Raw genomic sequence first — 7,776 nt, 5'->3', positions numbered from 1 at the left:
AAGATAAGTCCCCATAACTTATGGCTGCAAAAACCAGTGGGGATTGAGTCAGTGGATGAAACTGCTAGAATCCCAAGCAGTTCCTCTTTAAGAACCCACACAAGGACTTACTCAGACTCACTCCCTTTGAATTCCAACAATGGGATAGCAGCTTAAAAGTCACCAGTGGCATACAGGGAGGAATTGAAGTGTCTGGCATCGAGATGAGAGCTGGAGACAGCTTTCTCCCAGACACAAAAGCGGGCAAGGCCATTGTCCCTTATCTGGATCTTCCCCCTGACAGAGCCACAGAGCCAGCAGGCAGATGCCATATCTGAAACTCCATCGACCTGACTAACACTACCCTGCCCTGGAGATCCCCTGAAACTCCACACTACCCACCTTACAGGCCTACTGGGCTGTTAACAGAGACTTTTCCATATGAATGGCTGGTCTTGGCTCATGCTTCACAACTTCCTAAATCCTCTAAACAAGCAACAGCCAGCCTCAGTGAGCCCCCAACCCCTGTACCTCTTGCTAAGTGGCCCCAGACTTGGCACTAGTGGCAGCCAGTCTAGACACACAGCTTAGCTTCACTTCGGAATCTCCAAGCCCAGCACAAATAGCAGCCATCTCGGATTGCTTTATAGCCCAGGCAGGGTGACCCTGGGCAAAACACAGGAGGGGGATGACCTTGGCTTGCACCACCCAGGAAACTCCAGGGCCAGAGCACCCAGTGTACAGCTACAGACCAGGTCAGAGCACTACCACCCGACCCCTGCACAGCTGATCCCCCACAGAAGGCAGAAATTGGTGATTAGTGGTCACAGCCAGTCCTTGCAGCTGACTGGCCTGGGTAAATCTCTCCCATTGATTTACCAACAGCAATCAAGGCTCAACTACAAGAGGAGGGTGTACTCAGCCCACACGAAGGGCACACCTCGAGTACCCAGCTTGGGTGATAGGGGAGTCTGTGCCACTGGACCCTACAGGACACCTACTATAATAGGCCACACTACCAAGACATGGAGTCATAGCAGCTCTACCCAATGCATAGAAACAAACACAGGGAGACTGCAAAAATGAGGAGACAAAGAAACATGGCCTAAATGAAAGAACAGATCAAAGCTCCAGAAAAAGAGCTAAACAAAATGAAGATAAGCAATCTATCAAATGCAGAATTCAAAACACTGGTTATAAGGATTCTCTAAGAACTTAGTGAGAAACCCCACAATATAAAAAATCCAGTCAGAAATGAAAGACACATTAATTAAAGAACTATTTACAGGGAAACCATAGAATGGGTGAAGCCAAGTATCAAATCAATAATTTGGAACATAAGGAGGCAAAAAAAAACAACCAATCAGAACAAGAAGAAAAAAGAATTTAAAAAATTGTGAACAGTATAAGCAGCTTCTGCGACAATTTCAAGAGGTCCAGCATATGCATCATAGGGATGCCAGAAGGAGAAGAGAAAGAGCAAGAAATTGCCAAAATCTGTTGGAAAAAATAATGAAAGAAAACTTCCTTAATTTGGTGAAGGAAATAGACATGCAAGTCCAGGAAGCACAGAAAGTCCCAAACAAGATGGATGCAAAGAGGCCCACTCTGAAACACAGCATAATTAAAATGCTAAGTATTAAAGATAAAGAGAGAATCTTAAAAGCAGCAAGAGAAAGGAAGTTAGTTGCCTACAGGGAAACTCCTATAAGACTGTCAGCTGATTTCTCAAAATAAACTTTACAGGCTTGAAGGGATTGGCAAGAAATATTCCAAGTCATGAAAAGCAGAAACTTACAGCCAAGATTGCTCTACCCAGCAAAGCTATCATTTAGAATTAAAGGACAGATAAAGAGCTCCCCAGACAAGAAAAAACTAAAGAAGTCCATGATCACAAACCATTATTATATGACATGTTAAAGGGAATTTTTCAAGAAAAAGATCAAAACTATGAACAATAAAATGGCAATAAATACATCTTTATCAATAATTGAATCTAAAAAACAAACTAAGCAAACAAGAACAGATAGAATCATGGATACAGAGAGGGTTTTGATGGTTGCTAGAGGGGAGATGGTGCGGGGGAATGGGTGAGGAAGTGACTGGACTAAGAGTACAAATAGGTAGTTACAGAATAGCCAGTGGGATGCTAAGTGCAGTATAGGAAATGCAGTAGCCAAAGAGCTTATACGCACAACCCATGGACATGAACAATGGTGTGGGGATTACCTGAAAGAGTAAGGGGTGCTGGGGTGAGAGGGGCAAAGGGGGAAAATTGGGACAACTATAATGATATAATTAATAAAGTATAATTTTTTACTCAAAGTATACATTGAAAAAATTTTTAAATAAACATTCCCCAGATGATTCATGTGCATGTGAAAGTTCCAGAAGCTCAAAGCCCATACCAAGAAGCAAAAATGCACATCTTCACCTTTACTAAATAAGGCCAAATGGTCTCCCCCAGTGGGTGCCCCAGTTTGCACTGCCCAGGAGTGGATGACAGCTCCTGTGACTCTGCGTCCTTGCCATCTCTTGGCATCGCCAATGTCCTAGCTGTTTCCAATCCAGTCTGTTGAAATGGTCCCATAGCATCAGTCACTTCATATTTTTCTTTCATTTGATTCACTTTCTGAAGTTTAGCCTCCTCCCAAGCAATTACACCCAGGCAATCACATTTGATACTAGATACCTATTTTTCTAATGCAAACATGTAACAGATGTCTACCTATGCAGGGTTCCTCCTTGTGTCACTGAGAATGGCCACCACACCCACCTGAAGCAACCATGGTTTTCCTCAGCATTGGTGCTGGCGCTCCCTGCACCTAGCCCCTGGAGCACTGATGGACTCGTGGCTTGCACAGTGGGAGAAGGTGGAGGCCACATCTGAGTGGTCTGGCTCAGAGCTCAGCCTGGAATGGCTGAGCGGGCAGCCGGGTGCCACAAGGACCCTGTTTTCACCTCTGTACCAGCTGAACCAAGAGGAGTGTCATCTGTCAGGGAGAAGCAGGGTGGGTCTCAGCTGGCCCTGAAGGGGCCTCTGGAGTGGGGGTCCTAGCCTCTTCAGAAGATCCAGGGCTGCCCTTGGCTCTCAGTGCCTGTCAAGAAGAGCCATTTCTGCCCTGGCTGGTGCTGGCCTGTGAGTCAAAGGGTCACTAGTTCAATTTCCCGGCAGGATACTCACCTGGGTTGTAGGCCAGGTCCCCAGTAGGGGGCATATGAGAGGCAATCCTATATTGCTGTTTCTATCCCATTCTTTCCCCCCTCCTTCTCCTCTCTAAAAATAAAGAAAGAAAATATTTTTTAAAAAGAAGAACCATTTCTGGGAAGAGAGTGGTGGTTCCCTCTCTCCTTGGTGCCCTGGGGAGACTTGCCTACAAGACTCAGCCCTCAGAAGGGGCCTCAATCACTCTACCTTCTAGCCCAGCCCACCTGTACCTAGGGGTGGGGGCACAGCAGAAGCAGCCCAATTGGGCTTGTAGGTCTTTGAGGCCAGCTCTGCAGCCTTGGAGCTGTGTGACCAGCTCTCAGCAAGCCACCTCAGCTACCCAGCTAGGAAGGGGCTGTTAAGGAGTAGAGGAGACAACGAACTGAATGGCCAGAAATGCATCTAGCTGGCTGGCCATGGGGCTCATGACATCTCAGGTTAGAACCCCTTAGGAGCCGACCTGAGACCAGGATGTCAGGGGTGACTCCCTGCCCCCCAGGAGCACTGCAGGAAAAGAAGGCAAGGAAGGGGAGCCAATGAAGGACAAGTTGGCCAAGCCTGTTAGCACTGGGGACAGCTGGCCCAGGCCCCCAGATCCCTACCCCCAGGGCTGTTCCCCACATTTGTGAAGCCCTGCTCTGAGCCTGCCCCCTCATCGGCTTGAGAGCCCTAGGAAAGAGAGGCAATGGTCTGGACTCGAGTGGGTACGGACAGCTCTGGGTACCGGCAGGCCTGCCACAGCTCCCAACCCCACTGCTTCCTGGCCCCTAACTGTGGTGTGTTACCGAGCCTCCCAGTGTTTCTCCCCCTTAAAGATGAGTTCATAAAGCAGCTGTGAGGGCATGCTGAGAGAATCAGCAACATGCTGGGGCAGTGCAGGCCCTGGAGGTGCTCAGTGAATGTTCCTTTTCATCAGTAAGCCTGGGTGGTACGATTGCCCAGAGACCCCTGGTGGGAGTCACTGTGGTCCCAGGAGTCCGGACCTGCCAGGCAAAGCTAGAAGGCAGCACGGCAATGAATCTCAAGCGCAGAGCCTCTGAGAGAATCCCGCTGCCTCTCAGCACTGGGCTCTGGGGAAACGGGCCTAGGGATGCTGGTCAGAGGCAGGCCTGGCCCACTGACCCCATGGCCTGTGCCTGCTCCTGTTGGCATCCAGAATGCAGGCAACCTCGCAGAGCCAGGGGGCCTGAAAGCACCAGGGAGTAGGCATCAAAGCTGGTGGAGTCTGGATTGTAGACCAGAGGGAGAGTGGGCTCCTTATGGGGCTACTGAGACCTTGGCCCAGAACATGGTTGGACCTCAGGGACCAGGAAGGAGAGGGCTTCACAGTACCTGCCACACAGTGAGGACAAAAGTCAGGCCCTGCCATCAGTGGGTCCCAGGTTTTCCCTGGCCACCACACTCTCACGCACTGGTGACCATGCAGGGTTAAAGTGAGGGTGCCTGCAGCCCCACATGGAGCTGCTGGCAAAACCAGTATCTGCCGAGCTGCAGACAGTCCCATTCATCCTCAGTTTCAGCCAGGAAAATGTGCGTTGCAGCCAGTCCTTCCTACTCATGTCCAGGTGTTTGAAACAGTAGCCAGTCCTCAGTCACAGGCTGTGGCACATGCTTCTGTTCTCGGACACAGGCCTGTCAGCAGCCTGTTCGCTCACTTACTAACTGGGCAATGACCTGGTCATCTGCACACTCTCCATGTGCCAGGATGAGGCTGCCACAGCCCTCCCCCTGCCTCTTCCCTCTGCCCAGACACTTTCCAAGGTAGGCTGAAAAGTGCCCTCACCAACCCGCAAAGAAGTCCACATCCTAATCCCCAGGACCTGTGAATGTTCCCTTTTATGGCCAAAGAGGGCAGAGGGCTGCAGAGGGTGTAACTGAGTAAAGGATCTTGAGATGGAGAGATTGCCTTGGGCTTTCAGGGTGGGCCCTCACCACAGTCGGGTGTGTCCTTGTGAGAGGGAGGCAGAGGGAGGGGCGGGTGCTGGCCTTGAGGGTCGGGGCAATGTGGCCCAGAGCCAAGGAAGGCCACAGCCACGAGAAGCTAGAATCCCAGATGGACCTGCCAAGGCTCCGGAGGGTGTGCCACCCTGCCAGGACCTTGATTTTGGCCTAGTAGCAATGGTTTCTGACTTCTGGCTTCCAGAGCTGGAAGGGATTAATTTCTATTCTTTGTGGCAATGTTACAGCAGGAACAAATACACCCTCTAACTCCTTATCCTGCTTTGCCAACTGCCATCACATGTTAGTACAAGAGAGGGAAGAAGGAAGAGAGAGAGAGAAGCACCAGTGTGAGAGAGAAACAGTGACCGGTTGCCTCCCCTACACTCTCTGACCCAGGATGGAAGGCATGCCCTGACCAGGGAGTGAACCCGGAACCTTCTGGGGTATGGAGGACGCTCCAACCGACAGAACCACCCAGCCAGGGCAGGTGCTAGTATTTATTTCTTGTTTCTCATTTCTCGAGGGCAGGAATTTGAAGCGCCTTGCTTTTCACTGCGCTGAGGCTAGCCATGTCCCACACGGGCTGAAAGCATGAACACATGAGTGAATGATTATACCAGCATGTTTTTATTTTTCAAGAGTAACAATGATTTGTATATAAATGTGGGCTTACATACGTGCTTGGAAGAACTCCCGAGGAGGAGCCCACCACACTGCTGACAGGCCCCCACAGGAAGGCAACTGCAGAAGGCTTCACCATCGCCATCTGCACTGAACCCCTAAAGAGTGCAAAAGCCTCTGTTGATTTTATCAACAAAACAAGTAAGAAATACAAACCATGAAAAGAAAGGAACACTAATTTTTTCAAAAGACTGATTTCCTGTGAAGTTGGGGCCAGGAGAGGATCTGTCTGGGCCAAGCCAGGCGCTGAAAGGAGGCCCCTGGCTTTGCAGGAGCAGGGCTGGCCGGGGACAGCTGCCCAGACCTCCGAGGGTGATGGATGTGCCTGCCATGGGACTGAGGGGCTCAGCTGAGAGAGAGGTCACCAAAGTCCTTTGGGAGCCGTTTAGACATTGAGAACTTGGCTTTGGTGAGTGTTCCCACCCAGCAGATCTTCCACACCCAGTGTTACCATGGTTCATTGAAAACCTGCCATGAGCCAGGCACTGTGGACAGATTCGAACCCTCTGTGCTAACCTTCGAGACAGGCTCACCAAGTCAGAGCGCCGTTGGACCACTGCTCAAGGCCACCGGGCGGAGGTGCTCCCTAGGCCAGCAAAGGGCCGAGCCTCCGCTGCCCCTGCTGCCCCCGCTGCCACACCCACTGCCCCTGCCGTGGTCAGAAAGGGTCTGCACGGTTGAGAAGGCACCTGCTGATGCCCAATGAGAGAGAGAGAGATAGATCATGATGATGCAACAGGATCTCTGACTAAGCAGACAAGTGAGTGTAAGTGGTGATGCAGCATCAGGAAGCAATTCAAGAACTTAGTGAACTTTTGAGACATTGGCCTCGGTCTCCATTAGTTACGGGAATCCAGCAAGAAAACAGACAAATCAGAGAACTGCAACGAGAGAACGAAGACTTGTGGATGTCCCTGGGGGAACACCTATGGTGGAACTCAGTCTGGGGAGCAAATATTTAGGCTGCTCATGGCTAGCAAAAGAAGACAAGCCAGGCAGCTGATGGAGCCGAAAGGGCAGTGCTCCACGGACTCTCCGCACCTGTGGACCAGGTAACGAAGGGGCAGCAGTGGCAATGGCCATTGAAACCAACGAGCAACTGGGTTATAAGGAGCAGGAAAGAATATTTCAACTTGAACAAGAACACAAAGGCTTGAGAGCAATCCTTCCAATAATTCAAGAATCATGTTTGAACCTCAGAAAAGACAATGTGTCAGAAAGCACGTTTTTGTCATCATTAGTGACCAGTGCTGTCCTGAGTGTGAGGACAAGCTGAAGAGCTTCTCCTACAGTGAGTGAATAAACAGAAATATCTGTCTTGAGCTACCTTCTTTTTTCCTATAATATGTACAGTGCACTTGCAATGACATTTTTAAGAGATAGCAATGAACAATGCATAGTTTATGGTCATAGATTTTATTCTAAAATGTAATTGAAAAGTAGAAAGCAGGACTGTTAACTGATGAATAAACAGAAGGTTTTCACAGTGAGTGCTGGACATATCAAGGGCTTTCAGTGTGCCGTTGGCTTTCTGGATTATACTTGGATAAACAGGAATATTCCCAGTAAATGTTTGGGAATTCATAACATTATCCCAACTTTAAAATACAGATTTTGCCACAATTTGCTGAATGGAAGAATATCATACTAAATTTTATCTTCCTTCTTTGATGGCAAAGTCAACAATTAGCTTATGTACCATGAGACTTCAGCTTAATGACTGCCTGCCTTCTCTTTACTGTTTGTCAAAGGAAACTCAGTTTGAAAGGCTGTAGGAATGTTTTATCTGCCCCAGAAACAAAAGAGGTAACCTAACTTTAGCTGATAGAGCATGATGAATACTCAGCTAACAATGGTCCGTAACTTGCCAAGCATTTGAAATACCATTTCAGGAATGATACCTTCTTAAAAAGAAGATCTTATAAGAAACATATTTAGCAGGTTAAACTGCTCCTTTGAAAGAATAA

General features: G+C 49.0%; 1 pseudogene; it reads left to right on the top strand.

Moving 5' to 3' along the window:
- Positions 1–4,642: 4,642 nt before the first annotated feature.
- On the top strand, positions 4,643–7,085 carry LOC123809138 (annotated as a pseudogene).
- The last annotated feature ends 691 nt before the right edge of the window (positions 7,086–7,776 follow it).

This window comes from Phyllostomus hastatus, unplaced genomic scaffold (assembly GCF_019186645.2).
Source record: "Phyllostomus hastatus isolate PE091 unplaced genomic scaffold, TTU_PhHast_1.1 phas_scaffold_55, whole genome shotgun sequence".
Classification (NCBI taxonomy): domain Eukaryota; kingdom Metazoa; phylum Chordata; class Mammalia; order Chiroptera; family Phyllostomidae; genus Phyllostomus; species Phyllostomus hastatus.
Note: the sequence above shows the minus strand (reverse complement) of the source record. Positions and strands in the feature narration are given on the sequence as shown.